The sequence below is a fragment of the Phascolarctos cinereus genome, unplaced genomic scaffold, assembly GCF_003287225.1.
Source record: "Phascolarctos cinereus isolate Bilbo 61053 unplaced genomic scaffold, phaCin_HiC Scaffold_4;HRSCAF=312, whole genome shotgun sequence".
NCBI lineage: Eukaryota > Metazoa > Chordata > Mammalia > Diprotodontia > Phascolarctidae > Phascolarctos > Phascolarctos cinereus.
In genome coordinates, this window is record NW_027555847.1 from 225,750,470 (window position 1) to 225,776,129 (window position 25,660).

At 42.5% G+C, this 25,660-nt stretch overlaps 1 protein-coding gene across 2 annotated transcripts in view; it reads right to left on the reverse strand.

The window, feature by feature from the left end:
* Window positions 1-936: 936 nt before the first annotated feature.
* Window positions 937-25,660, reverse strand: part of FBXL18 (F-box and leucine rich repeat protein 18) — a 125,234-nt gene continuing 100,510 nt past the window's right edge. Inside the window, exons 6-8 of one of the 2 annotated variants that reach the window (XR_013486042.1) lie at window positions 4,157-4,346; window positions 3,770-3,826; window positions 937-1,081 (exon numbers count right to left, since the gene is read on the reverse strand). The gene's annotated coding sequence lies outside the window, so the exon portion shown is untranslated. Of the gene's footprint in view, window positions 1,082-3,769; window positions 3,827-4,156; window positions 4,347-18,351; window positions 18,486-25,660 lie in introns of those variants that run through there. The other variant, XR_013486045.1, reaches the window with a different exon arrangement.

Here is a 25,660-nt window from a genome sequence, read left to right on the forward strand (position 1 = left end):
TATTTATAAGATGCATTTATGTCCTTTTCACTCACAGGGAAGCTAGTCTTTATTTGTCCTCCTCTCCCCCACTCCCATCCCCCACCTAGGAGACAGGAAGATAAAGAAAAAATGAGAACATTATGTCCACTGAATAAACCTTTTCGCCAAGAACATACATGCATCAGGACCACGGTGAGCTCAGCCCATCCATCCTCCTGAACAGAAACGCATTAAGGGTTCTCCCCTGAAGAAACACTGAAGAAGTTAAAATAAACTGCAGTCCAGAAATGGGAAAAGCTGAGGCTTACAGCAACGTGGAGGTTGGCTTGCTTGGTGACCTTGGGTCAACCACTTAAACCCTCTTTGGCCTCAGTTTCTCCATTGGTGGGGCAAAGCTAATCACACTTGAGCACACTTAAGACTGACCTAGGGAAGAGGGCAGTGCAAAAGCAGAGGGCTGTTATTATTGCTTATTACTATTATTAGTTTCCCCCTATGGAAAGATTTTAAACACTGATGCTGAGTCTGTCCTACCATTTTTAAAATAACAGTAATAATAATACAGATTGAAGGGGAAATTGGCTCGATTCTGGGAGGATGATTGGTCTGAAAGGGCGCGAGCTACATGGGCACGTAGCTGGCCTGAGCACCCCCCCTCCTGCTGCAGGAAAGATAGGCCGTGGTGATGCAGGGTGGTGCCGTGGAAAGGGGTCCTGGGTTTATAGCCAAGCTTTGCTATTTTCCCTTGTGATAGAATATTAGCTCCTCAAGGGCTGAGACAGCTTCACTTTTGTCTTTATCTCCCTATCAAGTTCATAGTAGGTGCTTAAAAAATGTTTGTTAAAAGGTTTTGTTTTTCTTCCTTTTTCAGTGGGGGAGGGAGGAATGAGGGAGAAAAAATGGATTTTAATTCATTGAAAATTTTAGCTGAATTTAAAAAAAAAGAAACTGATATAGAACGGAGCAGGCAGAGCCAGAACAATTTATAACAACAATAACACCGTAAAGACATACAACTTTCAAAGACTTAAGATCTCCCATCGATGCAATAACCAACCACAGTTCCAAAAGGCTGGTGATGAAGCACGCTCCCCATCTCCTGAAAGAAAAGGGAAAGGGAAGGAACACGCATTTATAGAGTGCCTACTATGTGCCAGGCACTGTGCTAGGTATTTCCCCAAAAATTTCTCATTTGAGAGGTGATAAACAAGCCGCAGAGTGAGATTCATATTTTCAGAGGTGGTAAATTGTTTTGTTTGACAGTACATTTTGTATGTTCAGGTCCATCGTGACCCTATTTGGGGTTTACTTGGCAGAGATACTGGAGCGGTTTGCCATTTCCTTCTCCTCATTTTACAGATGAGGAAAGTGAGGCAAACAGGGTGAAGTGACTTGTCCAGGGCCACACAGCTAGGAAGCGTCTGAGGCCAGATTTGAACTCAAGGAGATAAATCTTCCTGACTCCAGGCCTGGTGCTCTATCCACTCTGCCACCTAGCTGCCCTATAAACAATCAAGTAAATAAATATTTGTCGATTAACTGATTGCTTGATTTACTCTCTGGCAAGTCTTAACTTCTCTGGACCTCAGGCTCCTCATCTGTAAAATGAGGCAATTAGTTCCAATTCAAAACCTATAACCCTAAAAGAGTTGAAAATACCCCCAAACTGTCATTTGAGGGGGGAGAGGAATCAATTGTCTTTTTAAAAAACTATCATATATAAATATGTGAGTGGAGTACATTTTGCTTTGACAGAAGAGATACTGCTGAACCAGCACCTAGACCTCCTCTAGCCATCCCCCCAGAAAAAGCTCATCCTTGAAAAGAGTCCCCCAAAACCTCCCACTGGTGTGAATGTGACTGATTAGACTTAGCACTTTCCACTTTTACCGTCAACTGATTGTTAACAGGAAGAAAAGATGGATGCTTCAACTTTGGCAGCGTGGCACTAAACTTGTCCACAATATTTGAACTGCTTGCTTTTCAGTGCTGTTTTTATTTATGTTGTTGTAGCTGTTATGGACGTTGGTCTTTTAGCTCGGCTTTCTGTGCCCCGGCATCGCTCCACACAGGTTTTCCCCCTCGCTCCTCTGAATTCTCCATTTGCATCCTTCCTTAGGGCAGTAATGTTCCCTTTACGTTCACATACTGCAACTTGTTCAGCCGCCCAATCACTGGGCCAGCGTTTTGTTTCTAGCTTTTTTGTCATTACAAATAACACCATGAACATTTTTGTGCACATGGGCATTTTCTTGCTGTCATAAACCTTTTTGTGCACATGGGCATTTTCTTGCTGTCATAAACCTCCTTAGGGCATGATCCCAAGAGTGGTTCTCTGGGTAAAAGGCTATGAAGAATTTAGAAACTTTTCTTGCATAATTTCAAATGGTTTCCCAGAACAGTTGGAATAATTTAAGCTATCAGATAACTCTGCATCACCAGTAATGGGATCAGCATGCCTGTCTCCCCCTGCTCCCACCTCCTCTTCCCCAACAGCTAATTTTCCCATTCTTTTATCTATCAACTTTGCTAATTTAATGGGTCTAGAGTAATAACCTCAGACTTGTTCTAATTTTCATTTCTCTATTAGTGATTCTAAAGAATTTTTCAGTTTTTTATATTACGCATTTTTTCTCTTTTGCAATTTGTTCACGTTCACACCCTTTAGCTACTTGTCTACTGAGAATGACTTTTAGTGTCACAAATTTGTGTCAATTCCATATAGATTCTGGGTGTGATATTTTTTGTCAGACATATTTAATGCAAATATTTTCCCCACAAACTACCTTTCCTTCTAATTCTAGCTGCATTGATTTTATTTGTGTACAAGTCTTTTTCGTTTTATATAATTGAGATTGTTCATTTTGTCTTATATTATTTTCTATCCCATGACTGGTTATGAATTCATCCCATACTCATAGCTTAAATCAAGGGGTCAGCAAATTATGACAGAGTGCCAACTCCCAACCCCGACTTGTTTTTGAAGTCCTCTCCCCACCCAGCTATGAATTTTTAAAAATATTTTTAAATACAATAAAACAGCATTTCAAAATATAAAAAACCTTCTTAACTCATATAAAAACAGATTCTGATTTGGGCCACAGGTTGTATTTTGTTGATCCATGGCTTAAAGGGTATAACTTTCTATTCTCCTCTAATTTTTTATGGTCTATATATAAATATACATATATATACATACACACATATATAATTTAATTCTCTAATTTTTATGGCATATTTTTTTAAAAAACTAGATCATTTATGTTTTTGGAATAATGCACTAGAAAGGACTTTGAACTTGCAGTCAGAGCATCTGGTTCAAATCTTGGCTCTGCCAATCACTACCTGTATGACCTTGGACAAGTCCCTTAACTGCCTTAGGCCTCAGTTTCCTTGTTTGTAAAATAAAGAACTTGAACTAGATGACTTCCAAGGTCCCTTTCAGCTCTGGAGCTATGTTCCATAAGCCCAGCCCTCTGGACTCACCTTTACCTACCCAGGAGTATGGGGGCCCAGGTCAGTCCCTAGAGAAATGCAGAACCATAGGGTTGTCAGTAGGAGTGGTGCCTGTATCTGCATTCGGGGAAGAAAGGCAGTTGCTATAGTAGCAACAATTTTACTACTCACCTAGTAGTGTTAGGTGGCATAGTAGATAGAATGTTGGACCTGGAATCAGGAAGGTTTGAGTTCAAATGCTGCCTCAAACATTTACTAGCTGTGTGAGTCATTTAATCTCTCTCTGCCTTATTTCCCTCATCTATAAAAAAAGGATAATAATAGCACCCACCTCATAGGGTTGTTGAGAGGATCAAAGGAGATAATACCCGTAAAAGGCTTTATCAACCTTGAAAAAACATATAAATGCTAGTTAATATTATCATTAATTATTAAACAGTATCATATAGTACAATCATTTTCCTACCTCTCATCTTTCCCCTGAACTCCACAGGCAGAGTTAGCCAGAGACAAAATTGTGAAACAAGTTATTTCTTTCCCAACTCTGTCTGCTCTCCTCCTTCTCCTCACACCTCCTTCCCTGCAGCATCTTTCTCCCCTCTGGGCATCCAGCCTCCTTACACTGACCCAAGTTGGCCCTCTACTGTGGCACCCAGCCATCCAACAAGATTCCCTGTTTTAGGCTTTCTCTCCCTTCAAATCTGCTATGAAAACTCACCTTTTAGAGACAGCACAGTGTAGTGGAGAGATACTCCTTGAATAAATTTAAAACTATGTTCTGAGGAAAACTCAGGACACAAACTATATACATTGATACTTCAAAACAGTTAATGATTTCATTGGTGTGCCCCACACTGGTACAGGTCATAATTCCTCCACACCCTTGTAGAATGGTTTTTCAGGGGTTCCTGTGGACAAAAAAGTTGATTATCTTGTGGTCAACTATGAGTGATAAGCCTCATCACCCTTAGCTAGGCTGGTCCTCAGATGGTAGCCACACAGCCTACTCAGTCTGTTGCTGGTCTTGTACTCAATAGCACCTACTCAGAGATGTTCTGGTAAATGTTTAACTACAGGCTCTCCAAGAACAAACACCACACATTTTAAAGTTTAATCTGCTTTTTTTTTTAACATTTTCTCCATCACCTTCTTAAATCTAGAAATCAACAAAACAATAAATCAGCCCTGATTTGTTTATTAATTTCTGAACTGTGAGTGCTCACATTACAAATTTAACAATGGGCTCTCAAGGCACACCCCTGAACTTCCCAGAGATTGCACTGTGTAGTGATAAATTTGGAGAACCCCAGGAATACTTCCATACTACAATGAAGCACCACATGGAGCAAGACATACAAGTCTACAAGGTATAGGTAGGTGCCCAGCCTCATCACTTAATTCAGCTTAACACGCCAGAGCTGCACAGGCCCTAGTTTCATGCATTGACTTTCAAACCAAGAAAGCGCCTACACGCTCCCAGGATCCCTTGCTCTCTGAGGAGACAAGGTGTTTTGTGTCGGATTTCTTTAGGCAGCTCCATGACATTCTGAGAATTACTGTTCCTTGGTCTCTCACGCAAAGGAATTTTCCTTAACCAGTCCTCTCTTCCCTGACACAAGGCCCCCATTCAGATCTCCAGCACCGTTTCTCATTCTTGCCTGCTCTACAGTCACACTAACAACTCTTCAAGCTTTGGTCCCCCCAGCTTCTCTCAACAGCTCTTCTTTTTCATGTGACTCAGTTTACATGACTGAGGATCTCCCTCACACACACTTAATACAAACATTAGTACGTCTAAATTCCACATGTTTATTATGATTTTTCTGACCTATCTCAGTCAGAAAAGGGAACACACACTCAGAACCCCATATATTTGGAGTATGTTTTCCATCCCTAAAGGCCTCACTTCCCGGTCACTTTAACAGCCACTGCCAAAGCTGCTATTTGGCTGCCAGAACCTCCCCCAACCCTGTCCCTTGTATTCCCTGAGAATAGGTCGCAGGAGCGGAGAACCTGCAGCCTCGAGGCCACATGTGGCCACCATGGTCCTCAAGTGCAGTCCAAGTTAACAAAGATTTGTTGTTGTTCTGTGCTGTTTGGATTCTGTCAAAGGACCACACTTAAGGACCTAGAGGGCCCCATGTGGTTTTGAGGCCACAGGTTCCCCATCTCTGGTCTAGGTTAAAGGGAAATCATTGAGAAGGTGGGAGCTCCTCACAACCATGCCCTCCCTACTGACCAAGAAAGAAGAGCAGAAAGAAAATGGTTTATGCAATGGAGGTAAATCCAGCCTCACTTGAGACTCATGCCATCCCACCCTTTAGAGCAGGGGTTTCTTAAACTTTTTAATGTCATGGACCCTCCTTTGACAGTCTGGTGAAGTCTATGGACCCTTTCTCAGAATAATGTTTTTGCATCATTGAAGTAAATGCTACATTTCAGTGAAAGGTTAGTGAAAATTAAAATATAATCTTTCCCCCATACAAGCTGAAGGATGCCTTGGGGAAGGGGGGGGTGTCTGTTGACCCCAGGATAAGAACCCTTGCTTTAGAGGAAAGGTGCCTGTCCCTTCTTCAGCCAGCCTGTCTCAGTGCCAACAGTGTTTCTTCCTTCCTGAAGTTTTCCCTGATTCCCTCAGCTAGTAAGAGATCTTACCCTGCCCTGAACTCCCACAGCATCTTGTGTGGCCTGCTCTTGCACATTTATCCTATCTCATTTTACATTAGAGTTATTTCTTTCCTTGACTCTTCACACAGAATCATAGTTTTCAAGCTGAAAGGGGCCGTAGAGGTAATTTAATCCAGCTCCCTCTTTTATTTTTATTTCCATTATGAACCTAACAAATACCACATAAAATGATCACTTCCACATACGTTGTAGAACAAGAGGGGATAAAGCTGTGAATCTATTAGGGAGGGCTTGCTTTTCTTCTCAAGTGCTAATAAATTCAGCATGTAACTTTCAAAGTTGTCCTGCTTGTCTGGGATTCTTTCTAAGCCTCCCTCCCTTTACAGGGGAAACATGAAGTGACTTGGCATCAATCAATTATCAGTCAAGAGCATTTGTTCTATAAGGATAAGAGAGGCAGGGCAGTGGATGGAAAACTAGCCTTGGAGTCTGGAGGGCCTGAGTTTGAATCCTGCCTCAGATACTTACTAGCTCTGTGTCTCCAGGCAAGTGACTTAGTCTCTCTTGGTCTCAGTTTCCTCGTCTGTAAAATGAGTGATAATAATAGCACCCATATTACAGGATTGTTGTAAAGATCAAGTGAAATAACAGGTGAAAAATATTTTGCAAACGTTAAAGAGCTGTGTGAATTCTACCTAGTATTGTTAATCAAACATTTACTATGTGCCAGGCACTGTACGAAGCACTGGAGACAAAAGGAAAAATAGAAACGTTCCCTGCTTTCAAGAAAGTTACAGTCTTACGTGGGAGAAGGCACACACACACACACAACACACACACACACACACGCACACGCACATGTACACAAAATACATAAAAAGAAGATATAAGCATACACACACATATATGTATATGTAAATGTGTACATGAAATACACAAAAAGGAGATATGAGGCAATCTTAAAGGCAAAGGCACTAGCGGCTGAGGGGATCACAAAAGGTCTCCTGCAGAAGGTGATTCATGATCTGAGTCTTGAAGGAAACCAGAAATTCCAGGAGGCAGAGGAGGGGAGAGAGAACATTCCAAGCAAGAGGGATGAAATATCACATGTGTAAGGGACTTAAATGAGGCATTCCCAGATCGCCTAACACGGAGGTACTCTGCATCTTGTGTTTGTCTATTGGTGTTACACACATGTAAAACAGCAAGGAATAGGAAAGGAGTAATATGTAAGAAGACTGGAAAGGCAGGAAAGTAGCAGATTGTGAAGAGTTTTGAATGCTAAACAGAAGAGGTTATATTTGATCCAAGAAAGCTATTTGAACTTAGTGAGCAAGGGGGTAATATAGTGAGACCCGCACTTCAAGAAAAATCATTTCGGAAAAATCACTTTAAGAAAAATAAATGGGGAGAATGGATTGGGAGGAGGGAAAGACAACACAGGGAAACCAATATGGACAGAATTGTTGAACCACCAGTGAAAGGTGATAAGGGCCTGAACTAAGATGGCGGCTGCACGAGTGGGAAAGAAGGCAATATATATGAGACATTGTGACAATAGAAATGATACGACCTGGTAACTGGTGGATATGCGGAATGAAAATCAAGGGTCATGGAAGAGAATCGAGATTGAGAACCTGGGTGACTGGGAGGATGCACTGTCCTTGATAGTAACAGGGAAGTTAAGAAAAGGAGAGGATTTCAGGGGAAAGGCAGTGAGCCCTTTCTTGGACATGCTGACTTTATGGAGCTCTCTCAAGCTCCAGTTCCGCACCACCAACTGCCTATTAGATATCTGAAAGGGGATATTCCAGGGGCAGTTGGTGGTGTGAGACTGGCGCTCGAAAGAAAGACTGGGGCTAGATATACAGATGTGGGAATCGTGTACACAGAGATGGGAACTGAATCCATGGGAGCTGGTGTGAGAGAAGTGAGAGAACACAGAGTGGAAAAAGGTAATTCCTCAATTGATAAACAGGCAAAAGATATGCACAGGCAGTTTTCAAAGGAAAAAGTACAAGCTATCAGCAATTTGTGAAAAAACGACCCAACTAACTAATAACTAGGGAAATACAAATTAAAACAGCCTCTGAGACTCCACTTCAAACCCTGCTCAGGTTGGCAAACTTGACAGAAAAAGGAAAATTACAAGTGTTGGAGAGGCTGTGGGAAAACAAGCACATTGATGCATTGTTGGTATGGTACAGCCACTATGAAAAGCATTTTGGAACCATACCCAAAGGCACTAAACTGGATAGGACCCTTTGATGCCTCAGCTAGGCCTATACTCCAAAGAGTTCAAAGAAAGAGGACAGGACTCATATATACAAAATATTCATCATACTTTCTGTAGTGACAAAGAACTAGAAATCAAGGGGTGTCCATCAACTAGAGAATGATTGAATAAATTATAGTCTATTGCTGTCATTGAATACTATAAGAAAGGCTATATGAATGCTATAAAATGCTACAAGAAATAATGAAAGAGGGGCAGCTAGGTGATGCAGTGAATAGAGCACCAGCCCTGGAGTCAGGAGGACCTGAGTTCAAATCCAGTTTCAGACACAGAACACTTACTAGCTGTGTGACTCTGGGCAAGTCACTTAACCCCAACTGCCTCACACACACAAAAAAATAACGAAAGGGATGGCTTCAGAGAAACCATGAAGACTTACAAGAAATGATGCATAGTGAAGTGAGCAGAACCAGGAGAACTTATATGATAAAAATAACATTATAAAGACAAAAGACTTTGAAAGACTTAAGAACTCTGATCAATCACTGTTCCAGAGGCTCAATGATGAATCAAACTATATACTTTCTGACAGAGGTGATACTGCAGAATGAGACATATGTAATTATTTTGGATATGACTAACGCGACAATTTATTTTCCTTGATCATGCATATTTGATCCAATGATTTTATTTTTCTTTATTTTTTTTTCTCCCAGGGGTATGAAAATTCAGAAGTGAGAGGGAAAGAAAATGGTTGTTAATTGAAAAAAAAATGTTAATTTTTAAAAAAGAGAAGAGAGCCCAGGACGGACCCTTGGGGGATACACATAGTGAGCATGACATGAAGATCCAACAAAAGAGACTGGGAAGGAGCAGTCAGGCAGGCAGGAGAAAAAACAAGAGAAGTCAGTAGCAGGAAAGGAGAGAGTACTTAGGAGGAGAAGGTAATCATAACAATCAGTTCAAATGTGACAGTGAGGCAGTGGGACTCCCTGCTCCCTGGTAGAGATCAATGCCCTGAACCTATGTGGGTGGGTGAAAGTGGGAGACAGGAGAGGTTCACTTCTTTCGAGCTCTTGATTCTCTTCACGTCTTCAGACCTTCTTCAGGCTCTTCTGATTCTGCAGCTGCTCCAGAGCTTCTGGCTTCCAGATTTGACAGAGAAGATGGGTAAGTCCAACCCAACTTGAGATTGCTGAAGGAAAAGACTCTGGGAAGAAGCCAGCATGAGAAGAGCAGGCTATCTCCATCAGGTCCCCATTCCCATCTTGCTACACTAGCAAGAGGAATTTTCCCCTTGGGGTGAGATCGAGCACTTTCTCTCTTAGTCGAGCTGAGTTACTTTGCTCCCAATGGGAGAGCTTCTCAACTTTGTATTGTCTGTACATATTCTCTAAAGCACACTTTATCTGATTTCTGTTCTGCTATCGACTTGGAGAAATGGGTTTCTTTGCTAATTGCCATGTGTTTTCATTGTGGAACTGGTATTTGGTGGGAAGAGAAGCCATGGCAATAAAGTTTGGGGTCTTCCCCCCCCAATCAATAAAGAGCACCCAGAAGTTAAGTTTGAACTTGAAAATCACATCCTCCAGACCAAGACCATTTAGGGAGTAGATATATATAATTCCAGTCCAATACTCTCTCTCTGATGAAAGCAGAGTAGCCATGCTTCCGGCCCCAACCTCCTGGCCGGAAATAAAGTCTCCCTTGTAGAATTGTTGGGGTGGGGGAGGGAGAGAAGCTGGAGATGTCTGCTTTGCCTCCCTTAGAGCCACACATAACATCCCCATCTACATGTGAGGAACAGCCCTTTCTACATTTTGAATAAATGAAAGAATAAGTGCATATTTGTAAGCATTTACTATGTGACAAGTATCGGCTAATCATTGGGAATGTAAAAAGAAAATAACAGATGATAATAATAGTTAGCATTTATATAGTTCTTTAAGGCATAAAAGACATTTTACAAACACAATAACACCATTTGATCCTCACAATAACCCGGGAAGGTAGGTACTACTATTATTGTTCCCATTTTACAAATGAGGAAACTGTAGCATACTGAAGTTAAGTGGCCTGCCCAGGGACACAGAGCTAGTAGGTGTCTGAGATGGGATTTGAACTTGTCTTTTTGATTACAAGTCCAGCACTCTAGCCACTGTGCCTCCTACCTGCCTCTGTGATTGACCCCTGTTCTCACAGAGCTCATAATCTAATTAGGGAAGAGAATTTTCATCATACTACATTGCCTCTGTGTATGTCTTATCTCTCTTTTAGGTCCTTACAAATAGGGCCCACATATTCTCTATAGCTCCCCTGCTGTCTAAGATAGAACCCTGTACATTGTTTGTGTAACAAAAATTACCAGAGGAATTCCCTGACCTGTTGGACATGTGTGCATATGAGTCTTCCCACCACCCTACCCCCAGCCCCCAGCGGAATGAAAGCATGCATGCCCAGCTCCATGGAAAGTGCATCTGTCCTGCCAATCAAAGGGTGATAACGGATCTGCTAGACTTTAGCACTTCCCATGGAACTGAGTATGTGCCCTTTGGCTCCATGACGAGGGCTAACCAGAGTCCAGCAGATAAGGCAGCTCCTCTGATTTAAATTTTTAAAATTTATTTATTTTATTTTATTTTATTTTAAAGCTAGGCAATGGGGTTAAGTGACTTGCCCAGGGTCACACAGCTAGTAAGTGTTATGTGTCTGAGGCTGGATTTGAACTCAGGTCCTCCTGAATCCAGAGCTGGTGCTCTATCCACTGTGCCACCTAGCTGCCCCTATTTATTTTATTTTCAATTGTATTTATTTTTATTGTTCTTTTCTTTTTAAATTTTGATTTCCAAATTCTCTCCCTCCCATCCCCTCTTAAACCCACTGAGAAGACAAGCAATATATAATATCATTTAAACATGCAAATCACACAACACATATTTCTATACTAGCCCTAATTTTTTTTAAAAAAGCAAGAAAGATAAACTGAGAAAAGCACACTTCAATTTGTACTTAGAGTTCATCATTTCTCTCTCTGAAGGTGGATAGCATTTTTTTCATCATGAATCCTTTGGAACTGTGTTAAATCATTACTTGATCAGAGTAGCCAAAGACTTTCACAGTTAAATATCATTACAACATTGCTTTTACTGTATATAATGATCTCCCGGTTCTTCTCACTTTACTTTGCATCACTTCATGTAGTTCCTGCCACGTTTTTCTGAAACCACACCCGCCTTCATTTCTTATAACACAATAAATTTTCTATCACAATCCCATACCATAACTTGTTCAGCCATTCCCCAATTGATAGGCATTCCCTCAACTTCCAATTCTTTGCCACCACAAAAAAGAGCTGCTATAAATATTTTTTTTTACATATATGTCCTTTTCCTGTTCTTTGATCTCTTTGGGATACAGACCTAGTAGTGGTATTGGGCAGCTCCCCTGATTGCCCCTGATACAAATGTGTTTAATAAATATTTGCTGAATGGATGAAAGAAAAAAAAAATTTGGTTAAGTTACATTAATGTGAACCAGGCTTTTAAAACAGATTCCCAGGACATTAACATCATTCTTTGGCTTAGCTTCCATCTCTGTGAAAATGCTCCACACTCATCTGTCATTCCCAGTTTAGGGACAGGTATACAAGAGTGGGCTGACCAATTTGTGAGAAGCAGCCCTCTGGAGATGCCAAGACCCAGACTCCACTACCAATATCGTTAGGACACAGAATAGTTAGGACACAAGAATAGTACCTTTTCTTACTTTACTTGGACCGTTACCTGCACCTTCATCCCTCTGACAACCTGGACTTCTCCCTTGGTTCCCTGGCCTTATTAGAATGCAAGTTCCTTGAGGGAGGGAACTATCTTGCTTTCTTGCTTTGCTTGCATTTGAAATGACAGCTGCTTAGCACAGCACTCCTCACATAGTAGGTGCTTAATAAATCTTTTTATCTATTTAGCTATGCGGGACAAACTTGAGGAGATGGGTAAACAGGAGGCAAAGTGAAGTGGGCATTGGCAAGATGACTTCCAGAAAAATCAAATATGAATTGTGCTTTCAGAAACCACACCCCAAAACACCAGCTCTGAGTCACTCAGGAACCTGATTTGGGCTCATTATCTTCCAGGATCATTTGATAATTTCTCTAAGGTGGGCTCAAGGAGAAATCTTAGCAATCTCACTGGAGTTTAGCAACTTAGCCCCAAGGTATTCCTTGTGACATTTTCTGTGGTGCTTTCCAGACATTCTACAGAATAACCTTTACCTCAGTGGAAAAAAAAATTCCCCTTCCTCTTTCCCAATTCCTCCTCTGCTCACTTTCTCTGTCTCTCTCTCTCTCTCTTTCCCTCCCTCCCTCTTTCCCTTTCTCTCTCCCCCTTCTTCTTCCTTTCTCTCTCCCTCCCTCTTTCCCTCTCTCTCTCTCTCGCCCCTCTTCTTTCTCTCTCTCCCCCTCCCTCCCTCTCTCTCTCCCCCTTCTTCCTCTCTCCCCCTCCCCCCCTCTTTCCCTCCCTCTCTCCCCCTTCTTCTTCCTCCCCCTCCCTCCCTCTCTCTCTCCCCGTCTCTCCCTCTCCCTCCCCCTCCCTCCCTCTCTCTCTCCCCCTCCTTCTTCTCTCTCTCTCTCTCTCTCTCTCTCTCTCTCTCTCTCTCTCTCTCTCTCTCTCTCTCTCTCTCTCTCTCTCTCCCCTCTCTCCCTCTCTCTCTCTCTCTCTCCCCCTCCCTCCCTCCCCCTTCTTCTTCCTCTCTCTCTCTCCCCCCCCTTCCCCCTTCCCTTTTTTCCCTTTCCTTTTCCTTTTTCCCCTTCCTCTGATTCACATACAGTGTGGAAAGGACACCTAGTTGCGCACTGCTCTTTCCAAACACTGGCACAGAAACGCAGCTAGTTAGCAAGCTCAGCAGCAGCAGCAGCAGCTCTGTTTGCAGAGGCTGATGACATATAATGCCTCTGCAGTGTCATTCTCTCACTTTCTGCCAATCTCGGGGTTTTGCTTCTTAAAATCTAGCAGCCTCTTGGACATTTTAAAGGTGCTATGTGCAAAATACAGCTCCGTTGTATTCCTGGCTTATACTGACAGAAAAAAAAAGGCAGCAAGTGGGTGATGATGAGTTACAAGGAATTAATTTCACCTCCAGGTCCAGCTGACTTCTCTCTATCCATCTATTCACACAGTACCTATCGCCATGGTACCTCACTGCCTTAACAAGTGTGCTATTACAGCTCAAGAAAACACAAAAGGGAGAAGGGAGACTATTTTTTCCTTACATTTCAGCATGGGAGGTGGTGTGGGGGTGCAGGGGAGATGGCTTCTTAATCTGAGGTACTTGACTGGGAGTCAGTAAAGTCTCAACCTAGTTTCTATTCCTGGGTTTTAAATAATCTCAGTAAAATCCTCCGGCTTTTCTGGGTAATGATGATCATGATCATCAAATCACAGAAGCTCAGAGTTGAAAGAGACCTCAGGGGTCATCTAATTCAGCCCCTACCTGAACAAGGTAGCTGGCATTTAGGTGGCATTTTAAGGTTACAAAGCATTTTACATATGTTATCTCATTGGGATCTTCACAGCTCTTCGAGATGGGTATTACTATCCCCATTCTGCACAAGAGAAAATGAAGGTTCAGAGAGGGACTTGCACATCACACGCCTTCTGAGTTAGCAGAGGCAGAATTTGAAAACAGATCTAACCTGAAATCCACTGTGTCCTTTTCATGTTGCTATAGCTGTTTGTAGACTTCAGGGAACTGAAGCTATCACTTGAGTAATGTGACAAAGATATTTTCAGAGTTAGGTGTGCGATCCTTAGTACATACCACTCAAAAGACAGTCTCCCTTGTTGGTGTTCACTCATTTCAGTGGTGTCCAACTCTTCGTGAGCCCATTCAGGGCTTTCTGGGCAAAGGTACTGGAGTGGTTTGCCGTTTCCTCTTCCAGTTCATTTTACAGATAAGGAAACTGAGGCAATCAGGGTTAAGTGACTTGCTCAAGGTCACATTGGCTAATAAGTGTCTGAGGTTGGATTTGAACTCAGGAAAGATGAGTCTTCCTGATTCCAAGCCTAGTGCTACAGCCTGCTGGCAAATTCCAGAGCCAGACAGATCCACCATAAGGGCAGTAGTCAGCAATAAGCTGGTCCTTCCCAAGAAAAGGCCACATGCAAAATGGTGGGTCTTAAGGACCAAATCCACACAGCTAGTAAGTGCCAAGTGTTTGGTCTGAGGTCGCATTTGAACTCAGGTCTTCCTGACTTCAGGGCCGGTGCTCTATCCACTGCACCACCTAGCTGCCCCTAGTTTTCCCAAATGTAAAATGCGGATAATAACAACACCTACCTCCTAGGGTTATTGTGAGATCAGAATGAGATAATATTTGTAAAGAGCTTCCAAAATCTTAAAAGTGCTGTAGAGAAGCTAGCTATTTTGCAAAAGACACTTGGACATTAAAAATCTTCTTAGCAGAAAAGGGAACACAAAGATGCATCCATGCTTGGATTGCCCTCCCTCCTCTAACTTTCATCTTCCCAAATCCTAATTTCCTTCAGAGTTCAACCCAAGTGCTGCCTAGACATGACGCCTTTGCCCAGACTGCCTACCACTAGTACTCTGCCCTCTGAATCACCTTGTATCTACTCTGAATATACATATTCACACGTGTATGTATATGAATATGTGTGTGTATACACACACACACATTATCTGGGCCACCTAATTGTAAGCTCCTTAAGGGCAGGTATTGCTTTATTTTTGTCTGTTATCCCCAGTGCAGAGTATAGTGCCTAGCATATAGTAGACACTTAATAAATGCTTGTTGGTTGGTGGTGAGAGAAAGATGGTGGCCTAAAAGATTGTTTTGCTCTTATAGAGATAGTCATCTGCCTACTGCAGCAGCAGCTGCTTATAGAACCTGTGAAAACTGAGGCAGACAGAGGTTAAGTGACTTGCCCAAGGTCACATAGTATCTGAGCCTGGGTCTGAATTTGAGGTCCAATGCTCTAGCCATTATACCACTTACCTGCCTTAGGTTTGTTGAATTGAATTGGTAACTATAGGTTACCTTTCAGGTGAATGCTGAACATTATTATAGGATCACAGATTTAAAACTGGAAGGGATCTCCTCTAGAAGGGGCCTGAGTCCTGACTCTGCTATGATCTGGTTAAGTGATCTTTGGGTGAGTCACTTCAAGCAGCTCTGCCTCAGTTTCTCCTCTTCAAAATAACAACAGTAATATCTGCCCTGCCATGCTCACAAGATTGTTGTGATGATCAAGTGAGAAAATCTGAATGTTATGATGTAAACGTGAAGCAAATCTAGAATACTACGCATCACTGGCCTTTGTATATATACAACAATAGCCAGAACCCAAGAAACAGCTCTGCTCTGCCTGGGTTCAAATCCCGCTTCAGATACTTCCTAGCCTAGCTTGTGTGACTGTGTTTGAATCACCTGATCTCTGTCTGCCTCCCTTTCCTTAACCATAAAATGGGGATAAGTACAGTCCTGCACAGTAAAGCAAATCCATGCTCTCAGGTGCCTACAAGGTCCCCTTCCTGACTGTGTCACTGTGGGCAAGACTCTCCCAGCCTCAGTTTTATCATCTGTAAAATGAGGATCATTAAGGCAGCTGGAAGTGAGCTCTAAGCTCATTCTCAGCTTCAATTTGGTTTGGGATGGCTGCCTTCTTTGTCTTCAGCCAACAGCAATGAACATTCCTACAATGCTTTAAGATTTACAAAGCACTTTCTCTACAGCACCCTAACCTCTCCCCCCCCCCACAACCACCTGGGGAATGCACAGTGAGAATATTATTATTTCCACTTTACAGATGAGAAAAGAGAGACTAAGTAACATGCCCAATGTCTCACAGCTAGGAATTGTATGACCAAGACTCAAACTTGGGTCTTCTTGACTCCAAGCCCCATAAATTTTTCCATCTCCAATATGGTGGCCCTCGAGGAAACAAGATGCTGTGATTTGGGAAAGGTGGTATAATCAATGCCAGGCACATGCACGCACACACACACACACACACACACACACACACACAGAGGCATACATACATACACACACATGCATACATACACACCATTAATTAAAATGTGCTTCTCCATGAAACCTGAGTAGGGTACGCCAGCACAGGTCCTGCTGAAATTCAGTAATCTTCATGTGCCCACAAGGTTGTGGATGAGCTTCAGGGTTTTGATTTTAGATTCTTAGACATCGGGAAAAGATGAAAAAGGCTTAAAATTTAGGTTAAAACCCAGTGTGTGGGTTAAAGGCTACAAGCCTCAGATATGGAGGGAAGAAATTAGGGTTTATCAGGTTGACGGTTTTAGAGCTTTTTACTCATAGGCTGCTATGTGCTTTTGCAAAGGGGCTTCAGAAGTAGCTAGGTAGCACTAGTGAACAGAAGGCCAGGCCTGGGGTCAGGAAGTTCTGAGTTCAAATCCTGCCTCAGACACTTACTTGTTTGTGTGACCCTGGATAAGTTACTTGATTGCTATCTGCCTCAGTTTCCCCAGCTGTAAAATGGGGAATAACAATATCATCTACCTCCTAGGGTTGTTGTGAGGATGAAATGATATGCTACTTGTAAAACACCTGGCACACAGTAGGCATTTAATAAATCTTCTTTTCTTCCTTTCTCTACATGTTCATGGATAGATTTCCAGATATTCATTAACTTGGAAAAAATACATCTTTATTTTTTCACTACATTTTGGTTTCCTTTGTAATCCTATGTATTTTATTTCATGCTTTTAAAAACATTACTCTAAGGAGTCCAGAGGTTTTGCCAGACTGCCAAAGGGGTCTGTGTTGTTATCAGTCATTTCAGCAGTGTCCAACTCTTCCTGACCCCATTTGGGGTTTTTTTGGCAGAGATACTGGAGTGGTTGGCCATGTCCTTCTTCAGCTCATTCTACAGATGAGGAAATGAGGCAAATCGGGTAAAGTGATTTGCCCGGGGTCACACAGCTAGTGTCTGGGGCCGGATATGAAATCGGATCTTCCCGATTCCAGGCCTAGTGTTCTATCCACTGTGCCAGCTTGCTGCCCCAAAGGGGTCCAGGACGGACACACACACACACACACACACACACACACACGTTAAGAAATTTCCTATCAGCCCAACCCCTTCATTTTGTAGATGGGGAAATGAGGCTCAGAAATGTTAAGTGATGTGCCCAAGGTCACACAGGCACCAAATGACAGGTCTGGGATGTGAACCTAGGTCACAGGATTATGGATCTAGAATTGTAACAACCTCACAAACTACCTAATCTAATCTCATTATGTAGAAAGGAAAGCACATCTCAGGACAGGTAAGTAACAATGGGGGGTGCCAGCAGCAAGATCTGAACCTAGGTTCTCTGACTCCAGAGTCAGTGCTCATGTTCTTTCTACCGTACCACGCTGTGTCCCACATGGGTTTGTCCTCTCCAAATCTGACATGCTGTCAGTGCCGTTTGAATCAGAAAGCTTCAGCATCCCAGGGCTTGGACTGGGCATCCTAATTCCTGAGCCCAGTATTTCACCCTGATGGTGGCTAGTCACGCTGCTTTCATGGTGCAAGATGCTTAGGTCAAGCCCCTTCACCTTTGCAAGGGTGGAAGGCACAAAGACGCTTTGCACTCTCTGTGTAGAAACCTCCTTCCTACCTCTCTCTCTGGAAGCAAGTCCACGTGCCCTTCGGAGCAGGGTTCCAAACTTCCAGGTCTGGCTGGGTCTCTCCCCGCTGCTCCCATCTGTTCTATCTCAAAATCTACCTTCCGGAAAACTGATCTGGTAAGAGATTTGTGTCCAGTCTAGACACTACCTCTACTCCACTATAAAGGATAAGGCACAGGGGCGGCTAGGTGGCGCAATGCATAAAGCTCTGGCCTTGGAGTCAGGAGGACCTGGGTTCAAATCAGCCTCAGACACTTGGCTGTGTGACCCTGGGCCAGTCACTTAACCTTGACTGCCTCACCAAAAAGCAAAAAAGAAAAAGAAAAAGTCAAAGGAGAAGACACAAGCCCCCTGGCACCCTCCCCAGTCCCGTGGTCAAATGGAAATAATAAGCTTTTTATTGACTCTATTCAATTTGAGTTCTCAGCTTTTGTGGTCTAGGAGACCCTACCTGGCAAGCACTCACGGACATCACTGGGGTGTAGAAAGTTGCTTTGAGCCAGAAGAGCATCTTATCTGAAATGTTGAGAAGAGGGGACCACAGGGTCAAAGTAATTCCCACAGACACTGGAAACTCGACACTTTGTTCTTTAAAGGGGGTGGAGGGCACATACTCTCTGATGAGGGTTTTGAAAAATCTATCAGGTTGAGTCTGTTCTTTAGCAGCTCGCCAGATCCAGGCAGCTCACTTGTAAGCTGGCTTGGGAGGCCGGGCATTGCTTAACTAATAGGCATGCTGGTTTCTTGGCCTGATTTCATTCTCATATCTCCTCTGCCCTGGTTTGGCTGGGTCCAATTCTCAAAGGTCTGGGTAGGGAGAATCTTAGGTTTGGGTTTGGGCCAGAAGTTGCATCCTCATCAAGTTCTGTATTTAAAGAAATCAGATCATCCTCACTCCAGCTATTTATTAACTACGGAGGCTTGGTCAGAATTGAGGCCAACTTCATTCCTCCCTATAGAGCTGGGAGAATAATTGACTAAGCTTCACTTCGCTATCTATTTCCGTGAGGGTGTCCTTAGAACACAGACAGAATCACGTGAGCCTCAGCGTGGTGTGGTAGAATGTTGGACTTCAGAGTCAGGGGGCCTGGGTTGCAATCCTGACTCAACCACTCACTAACACTGTGACCATGGGCAAGTCGCATCACCTCAGGTAGCTCATCTATAAAATGGAAATGATCATATTTTGACTAACAAGCTGATAGTGTGCCTGTGAGGAAAGTACTTTGTAAACCTCAAAGTGATGGACAGATAGACAGACAGACAGATATGGATATGGATATACAGATATAGATACATAGATACAAACACATATGTTACTATTGTTATTAAAACCTTGCTTAGCAGGGCACTGTGTGATTCTGGCTTTTGAAGGTTAGCTCAGCCAATGCAGCTCAGGGCTGCTGTGGGTATAATCTGAAAGGCTTACACTCGTAGAGCTGTGCTTCAAATAAGAAGTTGCTGCAGAAGCCCGATTTTCCCAAGAATGTTGGCACACAAACCAACCCAAAGTGCTTGCTAGAAGGCCACTCTCCGAGTGGAGCTAAGGTGGGCCAATAGCAAGATGGGAGAGCAGAGGAAACCTTTTAAAGACACTGGAATGCTGTGTCTGGCAGCATGGAGCAGCAGGGGACCTCAGCAGACAAATCAGCCTGACGGATCTGATTTTATCAGGCCCCCGCCTCTAAGGCCAAGGCTGCAAATGGATTACAAATCTTAGAGGCTGAAATCTATACCCAGAGGTTACAGCCACAAATCAAAAAGGCAAGCTTTATGAATGTTCCAGAGTGTAGGTCACACGTTGGTCTTTTCATGTCACCTCCCCCCTTAGATTGTAAGCTCCGTGAGGGCAGCGACTGACTGTCTTTTGCCTTTTTTTTTTTTTGCATCCCCAGCCTTACCACAGTGCCTGGCACATAGAAGGTGCTTAATGTTTTTTTCTTTTTTCTTTTTTTTTTTTTGGTGAGGCAATCGGGGTTAAGTGACTTGCCCAGAGTCACACTGCTAGTGAGTGTCATGTGTCTGAGGCTGGATTTGAACTCAGGTCATCCTGAGTCCAGGGCAGGTCCTCTACCCACTGCACCACCTAGCTGCCCCCTTAACATTTTTTTCAATTGAATTATATCTAACCTCATCATTTAGCCCTACATAGTAAGCACTTAATGCAATGAGATAATAGATATACAATGCTCAGCAAACATTAAAGCACTAAATAACATTATTATTCTTAATAACAATAAATGTTGGCTGATTGATTAAACAGATTTAGCAGCACTGTCCTTAGAATAGTCAAATAATGACTCCAAACCCATTTGCCTCCAGACGGTGCTTCTGACACCTAGTCTTTGCTATTATGACTCAGTTGCCTTCTCACCATCATGCCAGCCTTCCTCCCATTGATGAGTTCTTTGGGGGAGTGGGGGTGGGGAATGACTCCACTGGGGGGGCAGGGCCAGGCTGTCCCTCGTTCATTCCTCTCCAAGCTATGCTTCTGACTCCACGGACCTCACACTATGTATGGCTCCTCTTAGGTACCCTGTTATTCCAACCCCCTTTCGGCTCCCAAATATTATGTTGTCTTTCCCTGTGACAATATCAGCTCCTTATGATGATCAAAGGGCTACAAAACTGTGCATACCCTTTGACCCACCAATACCACTACTAGGTCCCTATCCCACAGAGATTTTAAAAAAAGGGAAAATTAACTATGAGTACAAAAATATTCACAGTAGTTCTTTAGAACTGGAAATTGAGGAGAAAGGCATCAATTGGGGAATGGCTGAGTAAGTTATGCTACATGCCTGTGATGGAATAATATTGTGCTATAAGAAATGATGAGCAGGATAATTTCAGAAAAACCTGAAAAGACTTACATGAACTGATGCTGAATGAAGTGAGCAGAACCAAGGGAACATTGTACACAGTAAAAGCAATATTATATGATGATCAACTTTGAATGACTTAGTTATTCTCAACAATACAATGATTCAAGACAATTACAAAGGACTTATGATGAAAAAATGCCATCCACCTCCAGAGAAAGAACTGATGGAGTCTGAATGCAAATTGAAGCACACTTTCTTTCAACTTTCTTTATTTTGGGGGGCATATTTTTTGTTTATATTTTCTTTCACAACATGACTAATATGGAAATATTTTGCATGACTGCAGATGTATAATCTATATCAAATTCCTCGCCTTCTCAATGAGAGAGAGGAAAGGGAGGAAGGGAGGAAGAGAATTTGGAACTCAAAATTTTTTTTTAAATGAATGCTAAAAATTGTTTTTATATGTTAATTGGAAAAAACAGAATTTTTTTTTAAAGTAAGCTCCTTGAATTCAGGGACTGTCTTTTCTTTGAATTTTTATTTAATTAATATTTTATTTATTTAATAATATTTAGTAAATGCTTAATAAATGCTTATCACTTTGCTTCACCTTGTAAAGGCCAGAAAAAGAATTATGCAGGCTGCAAAAAATGACTTGCCTCTTCAAGGAAACATTTCAGATTTCTAAGGAATCAGAATAGTTGCCATTTGGGCTCTGAAGCTCAAATACCTCCAATTTGGACTAAGTCATCTTTCGGTCCCTGAAGCAACTTGTGGGTTGTTTTCCTATATCTAGATAAAATTAATCTTTCATTAATGCATGATAAGAAACTTCCAATTAATATCATCAGCTTATACTAAGCCATTCACCACAGTTTAGGGGTATAGAAGGGAATTCTTTGTTTCAAATGACCAAAGGATCACAGATACTGAACTAGAAGAGAACCCAGAGATCATGGAATCTAATCCCCTAACTGGGCAGAGAAAGAAACTGAGGCCCAGAGACATTAACTGACTTGTCTAAGATTGCAGAGGTGAGAGAGCTGGGTTGTGAAACCAGGTCCTCAGGCTATAAATTCTGTCCACTTTTCATGATGCCATGGCTTCCCAATCATGGAGGTCTGAATTAAGGGCAGTACTATTTCCCTTAATACAGGCCTGTTCCCATGGATTAAAAGGGTTGTTGTTGGCCCTTGTCCTCAAAACTCTACGATAAGAACTATGAATAAAGAGAAGGAGAGAAAATGCCAAACCTTTCAAGTCTGGACGCTACTTGGAAACTTTCTCATCTTGATGCACAGACACTCTCCAGCTCCTTCTCCTCTGCAGGTACTTTGGTAACCAAAATGAAATCTCTCTCAGGTCAGTGACAAGCCTTCTCCTCTTACCACAGGGCTCCCCTGCTTCACCCCTCTCCACCTCCACATTACCTCACCTACGGAAGGAAGCATCATGGGGTCTGAATGGAGCCCCTCCAAAATACAGATACATATACATTTTAAAGGGCTGTAGGAAAACAACAACTTCTGTTTACACTTCAAAACAGATTGTTTATGTAATTGCCCAAATCGAAAATGCTACAATGACTAATTAGTTAGCTCCAGCCTCAGCCCCTGTAAACAAATGTATTTGTAACCAATTTGCAAGCACTTCGCATAAGGGGCCTGAAATACTCGTGCCTGTTTGATGCATTTTGACATTAATTTGATAATGGTGGCTTAACAAGGAATCCAGGCTCCCTGGCTATAAATATGCCGTTTTTCCGTTTCCTTTTATCTGCAGAGGAAAATAATGTTGTTTTTCCCCCTGCTGCAATAACAGCCATCCAGCCCTTTCATGAATGCCCTTTAACATTTTCAATGCATTTGTTCTGCAGACTGCAAAGGGTTTTTCTTTCTTTCGTTCATTTTAATATATTTCTTTTTGGAAGCCGTGTTGTTCTGGGATAATAGTGCTTCTGGGAAGCAGCTCAGAGAGTCTTATTTGTTCAAAGGAAATATTTTTCTTCCATACACAAGTGTTGTGTTTATGCTACAAATTTCCCCTCTTCTTCTTTTGTCCTCCCACCAACCTTTCTTCATTTTATTTGCCCCTTGTTTAAGGCTTTACCCAACAAATCTGTAGGAGAGGAAAAAACAGAGCAGGAGTCCACTTCAGCGGTGACTGGGGAAGAGAAATTTGGCGGGAGCTTTTAGATGCTGATTAAACAGCAAGGGTCTTTGAAGGACAACCAGCATCCATCCAAGGCAAGTAACTGCAGGAAATGGCATCGTATAATGCCAACAATCAACATAAGACATATACTCACGTCTTGCCATGTCACTCCTCTGTCATTAATCTCCAGTGGTTCCCTATTACTTCTTGGATCAAGTACAAAATCTACTATTTGGCTTTGAAAGCCCTTCATAACCTGGCCCTTTTCTACCTTTCCAATCTTCTTACACTTTTCCTCCCCCTACCAGCTCCGCAATCTGGTGACAGTGGCCTCCTTTGCTCATCCACTCCATCTCACAACTCCATGCATTTTCACTGGCTGTCCCCTGTAAGTGAGGGGGATTTTAGTGTGTGTGAGGTAGATTTTTGTATTCTTTCTTAGAGTTTCGTTTCCCAGGATCCATAGCCATAACAATCTCTAGTTCCCAGGGGTTAGATAGGATCTCGTGATCAAGGTTCAAAACAGTCCTACTATGACTGCACAGTGAGATACGGGGGTGACATAATGTGGTATTTACTATGCTTGCGCTGAATAATGATATTGCTAAAGTTAACCCGTGAGGCTGTTGTTGGCGATATGCCTTCTTTGTCTGTTGCCCGACAAAGCAAGTAGGCACTGGTCAGTAAGTGAGGAACCCATTTTGGGATTTGGGTAATTCATAGAAGAATGTATGCACCTGCTTCAACTGGCCCCCACTGAGGCTTGGGGAATTTAGGGGGAGTGCACAAGCTGGAATGCTCTAGGGGTAGCTGCTTCCCCTCTCCCCCAGGTCTCTCAGCCCCTGTCAGAAGCGTGACTCAGGGATGCTGTAGGAGTTGCCCTTTTGAGAAGACTAGACTAGAATAAAGTAAGCTTATTTAACCTCTCTGAAGCTGTCTTCCTGTTCTTCTGGCTGCCCAGATCAAGAGTTAGTGCCTCCTGTGTTGTTACCTGTCTAACATGCCCCATATTAGGAATGCGCTTTCTCCTCATCCTGCTTCCTTCTCCACTCAGCTCAGATCCCACCTTCTGCCAGACACCTCTTCTAATCCCCCTTAATGCCAGTGAGACCATCTCCGATTTACCCTGCATGTATCTCGTACGGACACAGGTGTTTTCATTTGGTCTCCTCCATTAGACTATGAGCTGAGTTCTTTGTGTCACTAGCACCTAGCATAGTCTCTACTATGTTGTAAGTGCTTAATGAATGCTTGTTGACTTGACTTGACCTGGTCATCTACATTTCTATGATCTTTATGTGGTAAGTAGGGCAGATGTTATTATCTCCATTTTATAGATGAGGAAGCTGAGGTTCAGAGAGTTTATGTGACTTGCCCATAGTCAAATAGCTAGCAGAGACAGGGATTGGACTCGTGATTTCCTAGGAATTCTTGGGTGAAGAAATTCCATCCACTAAAGCAGACTGATTCCTTCTCTATAATGTACAGTCTTTTTAAAAAATTTTTAATTAATTTATTTTGAATTATCAACAATCACTTCCATAAGCTTTTGAGTTTTAAATTTTTCTCCCCCTCCCTCCTCACCTCCCTCCGTAACACAGCACGCAATGTGATATAGGCTATACATATACATTCCTATTAAACATATTTTCACATTAGTCATGTTGTAGGTAAGAATTAGAACCAACAGAAGGAACCACCAGAAAGAGGAAACAAAACAAAATGGAAGAAAAAAAAATAGCAAATAGTATGCTTCAATCTGCATTCAAACTCCATGGTTCTTTCTTTGGATATGGATAGCATTTTCCATCATAAGGCCTTTGGAGATGTCTTAGATCCTTGCATTGCTGAGAAGGGTTAAGTCTGTCTTAGTCATCACACAAGGTGGCTGTTACTGTGTACAATGTTCTCCTGGTTCTGCTCACTTCACTCAGCATCAGACCATACAAGTCTTTCCAGGTTTTTCTGAAGTCAGCCTGTTCATCATTTCTTATAGCACAATAGTATTCCATTACATTCATATACCACAACTTGCTCAGCAATTCCCCAATTGATGGGCATCCTCTCAATTTCCAATTCTTTGCCACCACAAAAAGAGCTTCTACAAATATTTTTGTACGTGTAGGTCTTTTTCCCATTTGTATGATCTCTCTGGGATATAGCCCTAGAAGTGCTATTGCTGGGTCAAAGGGTATGCACATTTTTATAGCCCTTGGAGCACAGTTCCACATTGCTCTCCAAAATGGCTGGATTGTTGTGCAAGTCCACCAAGGCAAGTAATGCATTAGTGTTCCAATTTTCCCACATCTTCTCCAACATATAATTTGCAGTCTTAAAGAGCTGTCTAGGGCATTGAGAAGATAAGTAGGTAGCTCAAGTTCACACAGTCAGTATGTGTCAGAAGTAAGGCTTCACCCCGGGTTTTTCTGCCTTCAAGGCCAGATTTCTACACACTATACCGTACTGCCCCTCTAACAGCTGGTAGGGGGCAGAATTGAATCTCAAACCTAGGCCCTCAGGTTCTCAGTCCAAAGTTCTACCTACATTGTACCGTCTCACAAATATAATAAGAATAAGGATGCCTCCCATTTATATAAGTGCCTACTATGTGGCAGGCGCTGTACTAAGCATTTTATAACTATTATCTCATGTGATCCTCACAACAACCCTGGAAGGCACAAAGGGACCTTGGAAACCTCTGGGATCATA